The sequence below is a fragment of the Gekko japonicus genome, unplaced genomic scaffold (genome assembly GCF_001447785.1).
Source record: "Gekko japonicus isolate JY-2015 unplaced genomic scaffold, Gekko_japonicus_V1.1 scaffold6915, whole genome shotgun sequence".
Lineage (NCBI taxonomy): Eukaryota > Metazoa > Chordata > Lepidosauria > Squamata > Gekkonidae > Gekko > Gekko japonicus.
The window spans coordinates 1-19,857 of NW_015173339.1; the positions used below are offsets into that span (position 1 = coordinate 1).

At 46.7% G+C, this 19,857-nt stretch overlaps 1 pseudogene; it reads right to left on the reverse strand.

Annotated features, from left to right (window-relative positions):
• Window positions 1-748: 748 nt before the first annotated feature.
• Window positions 749-15,942, reverse strand: LOC107120219 (annotated as a pseudogene).
• Between the last annotated feature and the right edge of the window lie 3,915 nt (window positions 15,943-19,857).

Genomic DNA, 19,857 nt, shown 5'->3' on the forward strand with positions numbered 1-19,857 from the left:
CTGCTCAGAGCTCAGCTGGGTCTCCATAAGTTTCAACATGACAGATTAAATGACACAAAAATTACACAGTAGGATCCTATTTTCAGTAAGCTAAACACAGCCACACAGACCACAGTCCCTAATCATTTATGCAAGTAATTTTGCGACTCATTCAGTACAGTGAACTCCGTTGCAAGCATACAAAAGCTCCTTGGAATCCTTGTTTTGCATGGTTTGCAGAGAGCCTGGAGATGACAATTTCACCCACCCTCAGGATTCCCTTCATCAATCTCTATGCTGAACAGCCCCTTTCTTTCTTCTCCCCACCTACCAATGAATCGATGTCACAAATCCCAGGTAGCTGCAGGTGCAGTGTGATGCTGTGTTGAAGGATAATCTTTTTGAAGGGGGCTTTATGATATTTTACCAATTTGCGGGAGTGAATTACCCCCACCTTAAGAATGTTGCTTCTAAAATTCTGTCTAAGTTTGGGACAACCTATGTCTGTGAACAGTTCTTTTCTGTGAACAAATGTCAATACATCAGCTTACGGATACACACCTAAACAGCAAACTCAAGATTGCTAAACACAGACATTGGCTCCAGATTTTGAGGCAATGATTCAGAGGAAGAGGTGTCGCTTATCAAAGACCATTAAATAAATGAAATACATGTAATTTTTAAAGGACGTTTATGTTTTGAGTAAAAAATACCACCACTAATTGGATTTCTGGAGTCCTTTCTGAAGTTTATATCTTTGGTACCTGGCATTACATTTTATGGCATACATGGCCCGGACCAACGAGGTGACATTTATGTCAGATCCGACCCTTGTAACAAATAAACCTGACACCTCTGAGCTAAGGAGTTACATTGTGTGGGTTCTTTGATGCTCTTGAAGTAAGCCACTGTGGCTAAATCTCTTCCCACACTCTGACCACTCAAAAGGCTTCTATCCTGTGTGGATTCTTAGATGGGTTTGAAGATGGCTACTGCGACTGAATCTCTTCCCACACTCTGAGCATTCAAAAGGCTTCTCCCCTGTGTGGATTCTTAGATGGATTTGAAGATAGCTACTGCAACTGAATCTCTTCCTGCATTCTAAGCATTCAAAAGGCTTCTCCCCCGTATGGGTTCTTAGATGTCTTTGAAGATGACTGCTACAACTGAATCCCTTCCCACACTCTGAACATGGAAAAGGCTTATCCCCTGTGTGGTTTCTTACATGAAGCTGAAGAGAGCAACTGCGACTGAATCTCTTCCCACACTCTGAGCATTCAAAAGGCTTCTCCCCGGTGTGGCTTTTTAGATGTCTTTGAAGAGTCCAACTGTCACTGAATCTCTTCCCACACTCTGAGCATTCAAAAGGCTTATCCCCTGTGTGGGTTCTTAAATGGGTTTGAAGGGGGCTCCTTTGACTGAATCTCTTCCCACAGTCTGAGCATTCAAAAGGCTTATCCCCTGTGTGGGTTCTTACATGAAGCTGAAGAGAGCTACTGCGACTGAATCTCTTCCCACACTCTGAGCATTCAAAAGGCTTCTCCCCTGTGTGGGTTCTTAGATGGGTTTGAAGAGGGCTACTCTGACTGAATCTCTTCCCACACTCTGAGCATTCAAAAGGCTTCTCCCCGGTGTGGGTTCTTAGATGTCTTTGAAGAGGGCTTCTGTGACTGAATGTCTTCCCACATTCTGAGCATTCAAAAGGCTTCTCCCCTGTGTGGGTTCTTACATGAAGCTGAAGAAAGCTACTGCGACTGAATCTCTTCCCACACTCTGAGCATTCAAAAGGCTTCTCCCCTGTGTGGATTCTTAGATGGGTTTGAAGATGGCTATTGCAACTGAATCTCTTCCCACACTCTGAACATTCAAAAGGCTTCTCCCCCGTGTGGGTTCTTAGATGTCTTTGAAGACGACTGCTACAACTGAATCCCTTCCCACACTCTGAGCATTCAAAAGGCTTCTCCCCTGTGTGGGTTCTTACATGAAGCTGAAGAGAGCTACTGCGACTGAATCTCTTCCCACACTGTGAGCATTCAAAAGGCTTCTCCCCTGTGTGGATTCGTTGGTGCACAAGGAGCTGTGATCTGTATTTAAAGTAGTTTCCACACCAAAAGCATTTACATGTATTCATTATAACGTTCTTTGGAAAACATATATTACCTTTGCCTCCCACAGAGAACTTCATTCCACTCCCTGAGCAAATTGGTAGCTTCCCTCCTGCATAAATCCTTTGGTGTTGAACAAGGCCTGATTTCCCTGAGAATCTCTTGCCACAATCTGAGCAGCTACCAGGTTTCTCTCCTCTATATGTTCTGCGAATCATGGTCTTTCCACTGTCCACCCAGTGATGGGTCTTCTTTCCACCATGCATTTGTAAATGGACGTTATACTGGGATTGATCGGAGAAGTTCATTCCGCACGCCAAGCACTTGTATGTTTCCTTCACCATGTGAATTCCTTCTTGGAAGGCCCCCCCTTGGCAAGGAATGGGTTTACCCCTCTTCTGGATGATGTGGCTTCTTTTCTGCTTCTTAGGTCCAACTTGTTTTCTGAAGTTTCCTCTCAAGTCTTCATTCTCGACTTCATCTGGCAATAGAGGATGCAGTTCCTCATCCTCCTCATTCCTCTGATCATCCCCTGCTGGAATAAAGAAAGAGATCCTGTTAGAACCCACGCAAGGAGGTCTCATCTGCACCTTAAGTTCCATCCGCAATCCAAATGTTACAGTGGATTCTTCCCGCTGTATGCTGTCGTCTACGATAACATATACTTTAAAAGTACATGAAGCCTCCTGCATGAGAGATGCTTCGTTTGCACTCCAGCCGTTCCTCACATGTGTGACTTTTCTGATTTGTAGTAAGGGCTCTTTTTTGACTGAACCTCTTTCTGCACTGTAAGCAATTACACAGTTTCTCTCCTGAGGAAATCTGTGTCTGCAAAGTTATGTTCATTCTGGACTGAAGGTCTTTGCCAAGGCCACACTTTCAGTTTCCCTGAGTAGATTCTCTGATTAGTGTGGAGGCCTTTGTCTGTACTCTTTTTGATTGACCCTTATTCTTCGACTGGGATTTCACGGAAACCCCCTCCTCAGCAAGGAATGGGCTTATCCCTCCTCTTCCCTGCTTGGCTTCCCTTCTCCCTCTGGGGTCCATCCCCGAAGTGTCCGTCAGCATCTTCATTCTTGACTTTTTCCAAAGAGAACCCCTGGAATTCCCCATCTGTCTCCTCTACATCTGCTCCTGGAAGAAAGAAAGAGTTTCAATTAGCACCCAGGCAAGAAGCCAAGGCAGTGCTCAGAAATGGGTGTGCATTTTTTTTATCCGATAATCTTTCCTCCCAAACTCAGACGCTGGTCACACCTTATGCCTGTTGGGCCCTCGTGTAGAGCTGTTTTTATATTCTGTCTGTCCCTCCCCTCCCCAAATTCCCCATATGTCTGTCCCTCTTGTCTCACTAACCTGTTAGTGTTCTTTGGGGGGGTGAACAAACATGTGGACAAGGGGGATCCAATAGATATTGTTTACCTTGACTTCCAGAAAGCTTTTGATAAAGTTCCTCATCAAAGGCTCCTAAGTAAGCTCAAAAATCATGGGATAGAAGGACAAGTCCTTTTATGGATCAAAAACTGGCTAATTAATAGAAAACAGAGAGTGAGAATAAATGGGCAATTTTCTCAGTGGAGGGGGGTAAGCATTGGGGTACCGCAGGGATCAGTACTTGGTCCACTGCTTTTTAACTTGTTCATTAATGATTTGGAGATGGGAGTAAGCAGTGAAGTGGCTAAATTTGCGGATGATACGAAGTTGTTCAGGGTGGTGAAAACCAGTGAGGATTGTGAGGCACTCCAAAGGGATCTGTCAAGGATGGGCAAGTGGGCGTCAACATGGCAAATGGGGTTCAATGTGGCCAAGTGCAAGGTGATGCACATTGGGAGCCAAAAATCCCAAATATAAATACACATTGATGGGGTCTGAACTGGCAGAGACTGATCAAGAGAGAGATCTTGGAGTTGTAGTAGATAACTCACTGAAAATGTCGAGACAGTGTGACTGCAATAAAGAAGGCCAATGCTATGCTGGGGATTATTAGGAAGGGTATTGAAAACAGATCAGCCAATATCATAATGCCCCTATATAAATCAATGGTAAGACCTCATTTGGAATACTGTGTGCAGTTCTGGGCACCACACCTTAAAAAGGATATTATAGCTTTGGAAAAAGTGCAGAAAAGGGCAACTCGAATGATAAAAGGGTTGGAACACTTTCCCTATGAGGAAAGGTTAAAGCGCTTAGGGCTCTTTAGCTTGGAGAAAAGACGACTGAGGGGTGACATGATCGAGGTTTATAAGATTATGCATGGGAAAGAGCAGGTAAAGAAAGAGGTACTTTTCTCCCTTTCTCACAATACAAGAACTCGTGGGCACTCCATGAAACTGCAGAGCGGTCGGGTTAGAACGGATAAAAGGGGAAAATGGCAAAATATCCCCCCCATTCCCTTTTTTTAATATAAATGTATTTGTACGTCTTCTATTACATAAAATAACGAACAGGGTAATACATATACATTTGTTGGAAGTACAAATTTGTCTAGTTGGGTTTTGGAATTCATAAAATTTAATGTTTTATCTTTAGTAAATCTGGATTTTAATTGAATTTTTTCCCAATTCGTGAGATTTATATTTTTTGTTTCAAGTATTTCAAATGGTTTCAGTTCATTTTTTTTTGTTAATAGCGTTTCATACGTCACTTTTTTATTATTATCTAATAATGCCGGCATTATAAAAGCCTCTAGTGGAGAAATCCATTTTGGGATTTTATTGTAAAATCTGTTTTTAATTTTTTCCTAAATTTTTAATAAGGGGCCTCTTATTATGTGATTTTGAAAGGTTTGTTCAGGTTTATCTAAGTTATACCATATGTGTGCATGCCAACCCATGGATAGGTCATGCCCTTCTAACTGTAGGAGTCTTTCATCTTCCAAAGTTATCCAATCTCTTATCCAGCCCATCACTGCAATTTGAGAATATAAACCCCAGTCAGGTAGAGCTAGTCCACCTCTTTCTTATCTATAAGAAGTTTTCTATTGATTCATGTGTTTTTTTGCATGCCAAATAAATGTTCTAGTACAGCGATCTATGTCTTCAAGGAATTTAGTATTTTTTAGTATGGGTTTACATTGTGCTATGAAGAGAAATCGTGGGAGAATATTCATTTTTATGGTAGCAATTCTTCCCATAAAAGAAATATGTAGATCATGCCATTTTTTAAGATCTTTTCTTCTAATAAAGCTAGGTAGTTATTTTTATATAGATTTTTATTATTATTTGTTACTAATATACCTATTTATTTACCACTTCAATGTTTGAAATTGTTTGTATTTTAGTTCTCTTCTTTAGAACAGTTTTTTGTCAAGATCTTAGTTTTATTCAAATTAATCGTTAAGCCTGCCACTTGACTATAGTTTTGTATTTCATTCAACAGGTATGACATGGATGTTATCAGATCTTAAAGAATAAACACCAAATCATCAGCAAATGCCTGCAATTTATAGTTCCCGTTTTATTTTTGTACCAATTATTCTCTTATTTTCTCTAATTCATTTAGCGTTTTTATCCCAAAAATAAAAAGTAGAGGGGATAATGTATAGCTATATTTTGAGTTAGTTCTCCTTTTATAACTATCTTTGCATATTGTTCTTTATATATAGCTAAAATTGATTTTAGAAATGTTTTGCCGCAATCCCATATCTCTAGTTTTTGTATTAAGTAATCCCAATTTACATTATCGAAGGCTTTCTCCGCATCTAGGAAAACTAGTGCTATTTGTTTTCCCCCCAGTCTCATTTGACTTACCGTGCTTTTTTACTTTTGATTCTCTGCAACTGACGATTAAATACAAGAGGTTATCAAGACATCCAGTCCTGCAACTGCACTGAGAGCTTCCTTCCAGTTGTCAACAGAGCCAGGAGGAGCTGGTTTTCACACACCCCCCCAAAAAAAATGCATGTTTTCCGGGGAGAGGAGAGAAGCCCGGAGCTCACCAAGCGAACCCCACAGTTCAAAGGGGGCCCCCATGGTTTCTGGAAAAGTTGCTGTTTCTTTCGAGAGGGGTAGGTAATGACAGAGAGGAACCCAACCCTGCAGTGTAGGGGAACCTTTCTCAAGCTCAGAGGCATTTTGCTGCAATTTCTGAGCACTTCTCTGCACTTTAGCTGGACTTCTCTATTGTCTACTGGTGGACCTCCTGGTGGCACCTGGTATTGCTGGCCACACATTGACCAGGGTCAACAGTGGGAGGGCTTCTAATGTCCTGGCCCCACTGGTGGACCTCCTGATGGCACTGGTATTTCTGGCCACTGTGTGACATAGAGTGTTGGACTGGATGGGCCTTTGGCCTGATCCAACATTGGCGTCTCTTATGTTCTTATGTCTAAAGCACAGTATTGTCTGAATCATCCAGGCAGTTTTGACTTTCCTAGACGCACGGAGTCAGCCAGTCTCTCCGGAAAGAAGTATATCTTTATTGTCAGCAAGAGAGAGCCAGAAGACTGATTATCGGGCCTCAAGGTCATGAACTTGTTACAGTAGACTAAGGCCCTCGGGAAGACCACCCCAGAGGAACGTGCAGTGTCAAAAAGTCCAGGTAAGACCCCAGAAGAGTCTGTCCTGTTCCATCCTCCCAAAACACCTGAAGGACGCAGTGACCACACAGCAAGTGTGCAGTTCTCCAGGTGTGCAGCATGACCAGGGTGATGGAATCTAAATGTGGGGAAGTTAGTCTGGCAGACCCTTAGAGCAGCAGAGGGTTGTCATTGGTGTCAACCCTCTTCCCTGGGGACAGGGGGAGATGGGTCTGGCCGGCCTTGGAGAAACTCGGGCATTGGGGCATGTTAACTGGACATGTATTCCAGGCTTTTCGGTGTGTGTTTGTGCTTTTCTTTGGCAGATGGTTTCCTGCCTCAAGGGCCTGGAAGGGACTTAGCCTTTGGGAAGGAGTTGGTCACTTGCCTCTTGGGGAGACGGAGAGTGGCTATAGTGCTTTCTCTACCCTGTTCTGGCTCATACAAACTGTGCCTGAACTGAGAACCTGACTCTGTGTTTACTGGGCTGACAGTTGCAGTGAGAATCCCTTCAGTAACATACAATCCCACTCTCTTGGGGTGAGGACTGACTCCCATCACCACAACAGAGGGTGCTGTGTGATTTGGCATAAGCCAGTTGCCCTTGGGTGGCAGTGTTAACTGGTGGGACAACCCACTGCAGGCCATCCCTGCAAGGTAGAACAGCTCCACAGAAAGCACTCAAACTCATTTCCAACTAATAGTAAGGCCTCAAGGCATTCCAAGGGACCACTGTAGGAATGGCTTGGGTGATGCCCACCACACTGGCCATGCTGAAACATGGTTTTCACTGCCACCCCAACTCCTTAAGGCCCCAACTGGGGAAGGGGGAGATAGCCAGGCAGTCCTCACAACCACATGTTGCTTTTCAATATTTTGATTCATGCATCATCCCAATGGCAGCAATTTGCACCTTTGGCACCTGTGAAAGACCCTTACCCAGAGAGGCCACGCTCCCGTAATTCTCCAGCATGACGTCCCTGTAGAGAGCTCTTTGGCCCGGAGCCAGCAAGGCCCACTCGGCCTCGGTGAAATACACGGCCACCTCCTCAAAGGAAAAGGGAGGCTGAAAGGAAAAGCAGATTTCCTCGTCAGAGATCAGTCCCGGCAGAGACTACACTCTCCACGGGGGCATTGTGGGAGGGTGCAGGACGTAGAGTATGGCATGCGTCAAGAGAGTGGGGTTCAGAGCTTATCTCTCCTCCATCAGCAGGACCCAAAGCCTCCTTGAGAAAGAAGTGGGGACCTGACTATCCCCCAGTCTCCCCCCCCCCACCTGGACCAGCGGTGGAGCAGCCGTTTCCACTCCTCTGAAAAGACGACAGGCTGACAACATCTCTTCACTGCCTGCAAGGGAGACAAAATTGGAAAGATAAATGTTAAACTCAAGCTCCTATTTTGTTTGCTTCTTTGAATTATGCTTCACCCATCCCTGTTCCCTGGGTTGTGACACCTTGTCTTCTTTACACTCAAGAATATTTGTAATGACTTTTCGTGAGGTGTCAGAGAGGTGGAAGAGAAGCACCAAAATCCATGAGCCTCGGCATGTTATAAATGTTGCCAACCCTTCTGTGGGACTTGAAATGTGCCCTGTGCACCCTGGAGCTCCAAAGGCTGCAGCACCCCTGCTGGAACAGGCCAAAAGCCCAGGCCCGCCATTCTCCCACTTGCTGGGGCCTCCCACCTGTCCTGGAGCCTGGCAGGAGAAAAAGAAAGGACCAGAAATCCTGTTGCATGACACATCACTGTCACCTCCAGCTCAAAACCCAGATTCTTTTTTTAGTGCATCAGCCAAGGGTCTGGAAACTTTAGGGTACCACCAATGGGTTTCCAGGACGCCTGCTGATGCTCTGACTTCACATCCAGGTATTCGGTGAGATGAGACATTGATATGACATCACAACCAACCCAAGCTCCACCCTCTAACCTCATGGGGGTACCTAGCTATGGCCTGGAACCCCTAGTCCAGTATCCTCTATTGCCCCATAGCAATGCGGTTTCAGAGGTCTGCTGACCCAGAATGTGTGTGTGGGGGGGTGTTTGTAAAGTGCTGTGAAGTCACAGCTGACTTATGGAGAAACCACAAGTCATTCAAGACAAGAGACCTTCAGAGTTGGTCTGCCATTGCCTGCCTCTGCACAGCAACCCCTGGACTTCTTTGGTGTTCTGCCACATGAGAACCAACCAGGTCTGACCCTGCCAAGTTTCTGAGATCTGAGGAGACTGGGCTAGCCTCAGCCATCCAGGTGTGGGGAATGTGGACGTTCCATTTATTCACCTTGGCTAACAGAAGCACCCAGATTTCTCTTCCCTTCCTTTTCTGTGGCACCTTGAGACCCTCTAATGGAAGGAAGGGGCGACATGCACATTTCAATTAATGTAAATAAGAATGGAATTGCCCTCCATGAATCTGTCTACTCCCTCTTAAAGTGGAGTGGCCATACGACATCCTATGGCACTCTGTGTCCCAGAACTCCATTCTATGTAGTCTGCAAAAGTATTCCCCTTTTCTCCTGTCCTGAACCTTCTGCCCAATAACTTGACTAGGTGTCCCAATCCCATCAAGGCAGGAGGCACCCATACCACTTGACAGGGCATCTCGAGCATCCTCCTGGGCCTGCGCCCTCTGACTTTCCTCTTCTGCCTCAGTGATCTTCGCTTCCATCTTCTCGGCTCCTCTCCACATCTGAAACAAGAGCCAGGTAAGAGGAGGAATGGGAATATCTAATGACATATCTAGAGGTACAATTATCTAAGAAAAGATGGGGACAGTACACTGAGGAATTATACAAAGGAGATGAAAGGATGACAGATTCCTTTCCAGAAGAATCTTTTGAAAAAGAACCAACGGTTTTAGAACAGTAAAAGGAAAACTGCACTGAGAGCAGTGGGGAGAAACAGATCACCAGAGGTAGATGGGATATCAATGGTGCTATTCGAAGGCACAGAAAAGGAGTCCCTCAAAATCTTAACAAGAATATGCTAACAAAGATGGAAAACAAAACAATGGCTCACAGTCTGGAAACACTCATTTTACATTCAAATTCCAACAAAAGGAGACATCAAAGACTGCAGCAACTACTGGACCTTCACATTAATTTCTCATGGGAGTAAAGTCATACTCAGAATCCTACAACAAAGACTTACGATACATGGAATGAGAAATGCCAGGTGCTGAAACTGGATTCAGAAAAGGGCAACTTACTTGATAAAATATCGCAAATTCAGGTCGGTTATTGGAGCATACAAGATAATTTTAGAAGAAAACCAGCTTGTGTTTCATAGATTACAGCAAAACTTTGGACTGCGTGGATCATGAGAAGCTATGGCTGGTTTTAAAAGGAATGAGTCTGCCACAACAACTGTTTGTATTGATGCGCAACCTGTACTCTGAACAAGAGGCCAGTCTTAGGACAGAAGATGGAGAAACAGAATAGCCTCCAAAATGGAAAAAGTGTCAGACCACGATGTATTTTATCTCCCTTTCTTTTCAATCTATATGCAAAACATATCATAAGGAAAGCTTGATTTGATTTAGATGAAGGAGGAGTGAAAACTGGCAGAAGGAACAGTAACTATTTGAGATGTGCAGTTGACACATTACTGGCAGAAAATATTGAAGAAATAAGTACCAATGTAGGGTAAAGCAGGAAGTGTCAAAGCGGGATTACAGCTGAACATCAAAAAGACAAAAGGACTGACTGTCAGGCTCTCCTCCCCCATCAAGACCGTACACTTCTGAGAAAAAGGTTACTTTATTTGAAGCTAGAGGTGCATGTACAGAATCACTGTTAGGTATGAGAGGGAATCACACAGCATAACATATTATAGTAAATTCAAACAGTTGGGGCCCAATTATGGACCTTCCCGCCCGTGCCTTTTGGCTTGGGAACCTAAACGCTTCTAGGTAACATAACATACTGCTTTCTCACAGCCGGGCCGTGGGATTGTCTAGGCGACTAGCTATCTGCAACCACCCGTGGCCTTGAGAGATACATGTTCCAATTAAGCACATCAACACATCTACAGAGGAAAACGAAAGCAAGCATGCGCATACAGAGAAATGCAGAAGAATTGGCAGCTAGCTGACATACTGCCCCCTTGAAAATTAGCTCCTCTCTCCCTCCCGCTATCTCCCGGTGAAACCCCCGGAGAAACTCCCGGAGATCTCCCGGTTTCTCCGGGAACTCCCGGAGGAATTTGCGAATCAGATGAGGGGCCCGAATATCCCCTACTTCCACCCATTCGAGGTGCTGGGGACCAAGGTCTTTCCACTCCACCAAATAAAACAGTTTTTGCCACGCTTCCGCTTAGAGTCCAGGATGTTAGTGATTTCATAATGCACCTCCCCTTCGATTAATATAGGCGGAGGAACAGGTTTACCCCCTCGCCATTTGCAAGACCCCGTATCTTTCCTCAGGAGGCTGAAATGAAACACAGAATGCAAGGACCTTAGATTTTTTGGCAATTCAACATCAACAGCAACATCATTTATCACTTTACGTACTTTGAAAGGCCCAATATATTTCCACCCCAGTTTCCTGCTTGGGCGCAACATTTTTATGTTCTTGGTCGAGACATACACAAAATCCCCAGGCTGTAGAGCCCAACCCTCCACCCTTCTCTTATCGGCCTGTGCTTTATACGCCTCTTTTGCCACATCCAAAGCTTTTCTCAAAAGTGGCCATGAGTCTTTCAGTTGTTTACACCATAACCCTGCCTCCCCAGGTCCCAAGTCCGTACCGCCCTCTAAGAAAGGCAGTGGTGGGCTGTCATAGCCATACAAGGCTTTGAAGGGGGATAATCCAGTTGAAGAATGGCAGGTATTGTTGTAACAGTATTCGGCCAGTGGCAAGAGATCGACCCAATCATCTTGCTGGTAGTTCGTGAAGCAACGGAGGTATTGTTCCAAAGTTTGATTGACCCTCTCCGTTTGCCCATTCGTTTCCGGGTGATAGGCACTGCTCAAACCTCTCTCCACCCCCATAATTCTCATAAGCTCCCCCCAAAACTTGGAAACGAATTGGGTTCCCGTCAGAAATTATCTTGCTAGGCAGCATATGGAGGCATACCACATGCAACAGGAAAGCCTTGGCCAGTGCCTTAGCCATAGGCAAGGAGGGGAAACAGGTCAACCACAACCCAAAGTACAGTCATAGATTTACTGGGTGGTAAATCTGTGATCCCCCTCATGGATCACTGCCTTGTCGTGGCGAGGGGGCTTGCGTAGTTCAATGAAGCTGTGGGCTATGCCGTGAAGGGCCACCCAAGACGGACAGGCCACAGCAGAGAACTCAGACCAAGCGTGATCCCCCTGGAGAAGGAAATGGCAACCCACTCCAGTACTTTTGCCAAGAAAACCCCATGGAAAGTATCAAAAGGCTTAAAGATATGACGCCGGAAGATGAGCCCCTCAGGTCGGAAGGTGTCCAATATGCTACTGAGGAAGAGCAGAGGGCAAGTACAAGTAACCCCAGAAAGAGTGAAGCGGCTGGGCCAAAGCCGAAAGGACCCTCAGTTGTGGATGTGTCTGATGGTGAAAGGAAAGTCCGATGCTGCAAAGAACAATACTGCATAGGAACCTGGAATGTAAGATCTATGAATCAAGGTAAGCTTGACGTGGTCAAAAATGAGATGGCAAGACTGAACATCGATATCCTAGGAATCAGTGAACTAAAGTGGACAGGAATGGGCGAATTTAACTCAGAAGACCATTATATCTACTACTGTGGCCAGGAATCTCGTAGAAAAAATGGTGTGGCCTTTATAGTCAACAAGAGAGTGCAAAAGGCAGTACTGGGATACAATCTCAAAAATGACAGAATGATTTCTGTCCGATTCCAAGGCAAACCATTCAACATCACAGTAATCCAAGTCTATGCCCCAACCACTGATGCAGAAGAGGCTGAAGTGGACCGGTTCTATGAAGACCTACAACACCTCCTAGAACTAACACCAAAAAATGATGTCCTCATCATCATAGGGGACTGGAATGCTAAAGTAGGAAGTCAAAAGGTAACCGGAATAACAGACAAGTTTGGCCTTGGAAAGCAAAATGAAGCAGGGCAAAGGTTAACAGAGTTTTGTCAAGAGAACACACTGGTCATAGCGAACACCCTTTTCCAACAACCTAAGAGGCGACTCTACACATGGACATCACCAGATGGGCAACACCGAAATCAGATTGACTATATAATTTGCAGTCAAAGATGGAGAAGCTCTATCCAGTCAGTAAAAACAAGACCTGGAGCTGACTGTGGTTCAGATCATGAGCTACTCATTGCAAAATTCAGACTTAAACTGAAGAAAATTGGGAAAACCACGAGGCCATTCAGGTTTGACCTAGATCGCATCCCTGATGAATATACAGTAGAGGTGAAGAATAGATTCAAGGGTCTGGATTTGATAGATAGAGTGCCTGAAGAACTATGGACAGAGGTTCGTGACATCGTACAGGAGGCAGCAATCACCACCATACCAAAGAAAAAGAAATGCAAGAAAGCAAAATGGCTTTCTGATGAGGCTTTACAAATAGCAGAGGAAAGAAGGAAAGCGAAAGGCAAAGGCGAAAAGGAAAGATTTACCCAACTGAACGCAGATTTCCAGAGAACAGCAAGGAGAGATAAGGAGGCCTTCCTGAATGAACAGTGCAAAGTAATAGAAGAAAACAATAGAATGGGAAGGACTAGAGATCTCTTCAAGAAAATTGGAGAAATCAAGGGAGCGTTCCATGCAAAGCTGGCCATGATAAAGGACAAAAACGGTAGGGACCTAACAGAAGCAGAAGAGATTAGGAAAAGATGGCAAGAATACACAGAAGAACTATACAAGAAAGACCTCAATGTCCTTGACAAACACGACGGTATAATCACTGACCTTGAGCCAGACATCCTGGAATGTGAAGTTAAATGGGCCTTAGAAAGCATTACTAACAACAAAGCTAGTGGAGGTGATGGTATTCCAGCTGAGCTATTCAAAGTCTTAGAAGATGATGCTGTTAAAGTTCTGCACTCCATTTGCCAGCAAATTTGGAAAACGCAACAGTGGCCACAGGATTGGAAAAGATCAGTATACATTCCAATCCCAAAGAAGGGCAATGCCAAGGAATGTTCAAACTATCGCACAATTGCACTCATATCACACGCTAGCAAGGTCATGCTCAAGATCCTACAAGCTAGGCTTCAACAGTACGTGGATAGAGAACTACCAGAAGTACAAGCTGGGTTTCGAAGAGGTAGAGGAACTAGAGATCAAATTGCCAACATTCGCTGGATTATGGAGAAAGCAAGAGAGTACCAGAAAAATATCTACTTCTGCTTCATTGACTATGCTAAAGCTTTTGACTGTGTGGATCACAACAAACTATGGCAGGTCCTTAAAGAGATGGGAGTACCAGACCACCTCACATGTCTCTTGAGAAACCTGTATAAGGGCCAAGAAGCGACAGTTAGAACCGGATACGGAACAACTGATTGGTTCAGCATAGGAAAAGGAGTACGACAAGGATGTATACTGTCACCTTGCTTATTTAATATATATGCAGAGTACATCATGCGAAATGCTGGCCTGGATGAATCACAAGCGGGAATTAAGATTGCTGGGGAAAAGATCAACAACCTCAGATATGCAGATGATACCACTCTAATGGCTGAAAGTGAAAAGGATCTAAAGAGCCTCTTGCTCAGAGTAAAAGAGGAGAGCGCAAAAGTGGGCTTGAAGCTCAACATCAAAAAAACGAAGATCATGGCATCCGGTCCCATCACTCCTTGGCAAATAGAAGGGGAAGTCGTGGAAGTAGTGACAGACTTCACGTTCCTGGGATCCCAAATCACCGCAGACTGTGACTGCAGCCATGAAATTAAAAGACGCCTGCTACTTGGGAGGAAAGCGATGGCGAACCTAAACAGCATGATAAAAAGTAGAGACATCACCCTGCCAACAATAATACGCATGGTCAAAGCAATGGTATTCCCAGTAGTCATGTATGGCTGCGAGAGTTGGACTATAAGGAAGGCCGAGCGCCGAAGAATAGATTCTTTTGAACTATGGTGAGAGTCCCTTGGACTGCAAGAAGATCAAATCAGTCAATCCTAAAAGAAATCAACCCAGACTGTTCCCTGGAAGGCCAGATAATGAAACTGAAGCTCAAATACTTTGGCCACCTCATGAGAAGGGAGCACTCACTGGAGAAGACCCTGATGCTGGGAAAGATTGAAGGTCAAAGAAGACGGGGACGGCAAAGGATGAGATGGTTGGACAGTGTCATCGACGCAACGAACATGAAATTGAGCCAACTTCAGAGGACAGCAGAAGACAGGAGGGCCTGGTGGGATCTAGTCCATGGGGTCGCAAAGAGTCGGACTCGACTGTGCAACTGAATAACAACAACAAATCTGTGATAAAATCCATAGAAATCACTTCCCAAGGCCGATTGGGAGTAGGCAGAGGTTTCAAGAGTCCAGGAACCTTCCCGGGCCGTGGTTTACTCATGGCACAAACTTGACAGGATTGCACAAACGCTGATAAATCTTTGTGCATGTGCGGCCACCAGAATTGTCTGCAATAGTTGGAGAGATTTCTCAAAACCGGAGTGGCCTGCCAGCTTGGAACCATGAACCAATTGTAGAACGTCACCTCTGAGCGAGGTGGGGACAAACAGTTTATCCTTGCGGTACCAGCAACCATTGTTCCTTTGCTCGCAATCTCCCACCCCCTCGTGTTCCTCCCAATCAGTTTCAGAGAAGGCGGAGGTGAACTGGCCAGTCCATTGGGGGGGGGGGGCGGGGGGGAGCTGGTCAGAGGCTGGAAGGCAGGCACCTTCGCCGCCTGGCTGCAAGTGGTCACCGCTCTGCCCAAATGGGCGGGAGTGAAAACGGAATCCAAAATGACGTCTCGCTGACTGGCATGTTGGGGGAGGCGCGAGAGGCCGTCAGCCAGTGAATTGGCTGATCCGGGGAAATGGTGGAGAGTGAACTGAAACTTAGAAAAGAAGTCCACCCATCTCAATTGTTTAGCGTTCAGACATCGGGGAGTTTTCAGAGTTTCTAAGTTGTTGTGATCAGTCCATACCTCAAAGGGAATCCTAGCCCCCTCCAGCCAATGCCGCCATGTCGAGAGCGCCAGCTTGATCACCCCCGCTTCCTTCTCCCACACAGACCAATTTCTTTCAGAGTCAGTGAATTTTCGAGATACATAAGCTAGTGGGTGCAACAACCCATCCTCCCCCTCTTGTAGAATAGCCCCACCCATAGCTACATCCGATGCATCTGTTTGTGCAATGAACTTTTTGGATTCATTGGGGTGGGCCAGCACCGGCTCCGACGTGAACAGGGCTTTCAAGCGCATGAACGCTTCCTGGCATTCCTCCGACCTGGCAGCAGCGCACCCGGCTTGGTAGCCTCTGGCCCCTTTCCTTTTGTTTTAAGCAGATCTGTAAGGGGGAGGCTAATTTGGTCAAAATTGGGCAAAAATGAGTGATAAAAGTTCGAAAATCCTAAAAATGATTGTAATTGCCTCCTGGTGCGAGGGGCCTCCCACCCCAACACTGATTCTACCTTCCCCGGGTCCATTTCTTGTCCAGCATTAGAAATGCGATGGCCCAGGAAGTCAATGTGTATTTTGTGAAACTCGCATTAGGAAAGTTTGGCGAATAGTTTGTGCTTGTGCAACGTTTTCAAGACGTCTCTCACCAATTTAACATGGGAGGGCAAGTCGGGGGAGTACAAAAGTATATCGTCTAGGTAAACAAGCACCCCATTAAACAAATACTTGTGGAGGACCTCATTAATCAAGTTCATGAAGACCCCTGGAGCCCCCTGAAGGCCGAACGGCATGACTAAGTATTCAAACTGGCCGAGGGGGGTGTTGAACGTGGTCTTCGGCTCATCGCCATCTTTTATGCGCACATGGAAGTATGTGTCCCTTAAATCCAGTTTGGAAAATATTTTTCCCTTAGCCGCTTCCGCGAGCAAGTCTTTAATCAATGGCTTCGGGTAGGCGTTTGTGGCTGACACTGCATTTAAACCCCGGTAATCCGTGCAGAGTCTCAGACCACCATCCTTCTTTTTCCTGAATAAAACAGCCGCCGCAAAGGGGGAAGAGGCCGGTCGAATAAATCCACGTGCCAAGTTTTTGTCAATAAACTTTCTCAGTTCGTCTTTCTCGGCCGGCCCCATAGCGTAAATTCTCCCTTTGGGCAGCTTAGCCCCCGGCACCAATTCAATGCTACAGTCATCCGCTTCCTCTTCCCCAAACACACCGGCCAGGTCTCGGTATTCAGGAGGGAGAGATTGCAACTCCTCTTTCGCCAGAAGGGCCCGGGGTTGCTCTTGCTGGGGTTTCTGGCCCCACTCCTCCTCCCATCCATGGTTTTGGCAGTGGGGTGAAATAAATTGCACCCTCCCCTCCTCCCACAGTATGTACGGGTCATGCCCATAAAGCCAGAGAGCTCCCAATACCACGAGAAAGAAAGCTGCCGGGGTTACTATAAATGCTCTAGACTCCCAGTGGTCTCCTGTCCCCACCCGCAAAGGAACCATTTCGTAAAGGTACGGGTCTTTCATTTGAGTGAAGACTATGGGGTCTTTCAGCTTCACCACTCCCACCTCCAGCCCGGCTACCACCGAGGGGCTAATTAAGTCTCTCCCACACCCTGAGTTAATGAGAGCTTTCACTCACACATGGGTCCCTCGGGCTGGGTTGATTATAGACACAGTCACGAAAAATAGGGAGGGAGGTTCGCTCACCACTTTTGGCGCCTCTCTTGGAGGGCCCTGCTGCTCTGTGCCGTCTACAGCAGGACCTGGTTGTTTCCCGCCGGTTCGGCCTCCTCACTGCTCGAGTCTCCCTCGTCTTCTTCTGGTGAAGCATGTAACGCTGTAGAAAATTTCGGCTTCCCAGTGGGTTTCTTCCCCGGGGTTGCTGGGAGTTGCTTCCCGGTGTCCGTCTTCTCCCACCTGATGGGTTGCCCGCAGTCGGCTGCGAAGTGGCCCCATTCCCCACATTTCAGGCACGAACCTTGACACATCCTTTGCTCTCGCGTAACATCTTGTTGATGGGGAGGTTTAGCCTTTGGGGGAATTTGGGTTGATCTTCCTCCTGCTGCGGCGATGTCCAGGCGTAGTGTTTGAAGCTGATGCTCGGCACTTGCATCTTCTTGTATCCAGGCCATGAGGGAGATGGGGTCCACTGACCGTAGGACTGTCTCCCGAATTTCAGCATTCAGCCCAACTCGGTACATTTCAGCCAATACGTTGTCTGGCCAATTCTGCAACTTGGCGGCGTGTAGCTTGAATTCAGCCGAGTACTCCCGAACCGATCTGCGCCCCTGCTTTAAGGTGCGTAGGTGCGCTTTCGCTCTCTGCCCCGTGTTCAGATCTTCGAATTGATGTTGAAGCGCCCACATAAACGCATGCATATCACGTAGCTCGGGGCCCTTGGTATTGTGGAGCCCCATGTACCATGCTGCTGCGGCTCCGCAGAGGCAGGCGGCCACCACGTCGATCCTGCTGTTGTCATCAGGGAATAGGTGTCCCGAACGGTCCACGAAATTCTGCGCCCGCACTACGAAATAGGAAAGTTCATCAGGGTTTCCATCAAACGTCGCCTCAATCAAGTCTTTTGGCCGGGGGGGGGGGTCACCTGTCGTCTCGGGCTGCCTGGCCGCGGTGCTGGGTCGGGACTCTCGGGCGGTCGAGGCGCTGGGATCGGGGCCGGCTGAGCTGGCAATCCTGGCTGGCCGGGCAACCCCGGCTGAGCCGGCTCGCCTTGCCCCGGGACCGGTTGTCCCGCAGGTGCTCCATCCGGTGGCCAAATGCGCCCCAACGCTTCCTCAATTGTTCGTGTCACCAAATCCGGGAAGGCTTGGATCACGTCTTGCAGGGTCTGCTGGATCTCTTAGATGTTCCGGTCCGCCGTCTCCACACGTTCCAGCAGCTCCGCATCCGGGGATGTCCTGCCACTTTGAGTCTTCGACCGCTCCATTACCCACGACAACGCGGATGGCTTGAACCAGGCTCCTAGGAGGGGTAGGCTGGCACCCGTCAGGTCTCTGTCGTACAGACTGTCTCACAAACTCTCCCCCATGTGCAAAAACGACTCCCTCGTTGCATCCGCATCAAAATGGCTCCAGCTCTGCCCAGACCAGCCACTTGGCCCCAGGTGGTATCTGGAGCCCTTCAGAGTCAGGAACAGGGACGCCGTGGCTTTCTTCGGGATTGTTCCCCCACCCCCGGCGTGTATATGGGTGGCTTTGTAGTCACCGGCACTGACGCCATGGTTTCCGGGGGATTCTCCCCTTTGTCCGGCTCCTTAGGTTCCGTTCCATCAGGGATAGGTTTCCCCTCTCCGTCACTCATATCGATTTTCGATAGATGTGCAGAGATAAAGAAATTCCAGAAATTTAGGGTTAATGATGAAGAACTTGAAATTGCTCAAGATTTTCTGTTCCTTGGCTCCGCCGTCAATCACAAGGGAGACAGCAAGCAAGAACTCAGGAGACTGAGGCTGGGAAGGGCAGCCCAGAAGGAGTTTTAAAAAGATTCTCTGGGAGAAGGAGGAGGGGGAGGAGAATTGGATTGATATCCTGCCCTTTCCTCAGAGACTGGGAGCAGTTTACCATCTCCTTCCCTTCCTCTCCCCACAACAGACACCCCGTGAGGTAGATGGGGTTGAGACAGCTCTGAGAAAACTGCTCTTGAGAGAACAGCCACTGACCCGAGGTCACCCAGTGGCTGCCATGTCGAGGCGTGGGGAATCAAACACAGTTCTCCAGATTAGAGTCTGCCACCCTTAACCACTATGCCAAACCGGATCCTAGTTGTGGTACTGGAGGAGAGTTTTTATTGATACTGTGGACCACCAAAAAGACAAATCAGAGGGTTCTAGATCAAACCAAACCTCAGCTCTCCCTAAAAGCTAAAATGACTAAAATTAGGCTATCGTACCTTGGTGACATTACGAGAAGAGAAGAGTCATGGGCAAAGACAATAATGTTAGGAAAACCTGAAGGCAGAAGGAAAAGAAGAAGACCAAACATGGGATGGGCTGACTCAACCAAGGAAGCCACGGCCCTCAGTTTGTAAGACCTGAGAAAGCCTGTTAACGTTAAGACGTTTTGCAGGACATTAATTCATAGGGTCGCCATAAATCGAAAGCAAACTCATAGTCTGGCATGAAAAAATATATTCAGATGTGTGCTAGATGCCCACAGAATGAGCAGACTAACAATAGAGACTAGATTAAAGCCATAACATCTTTTAG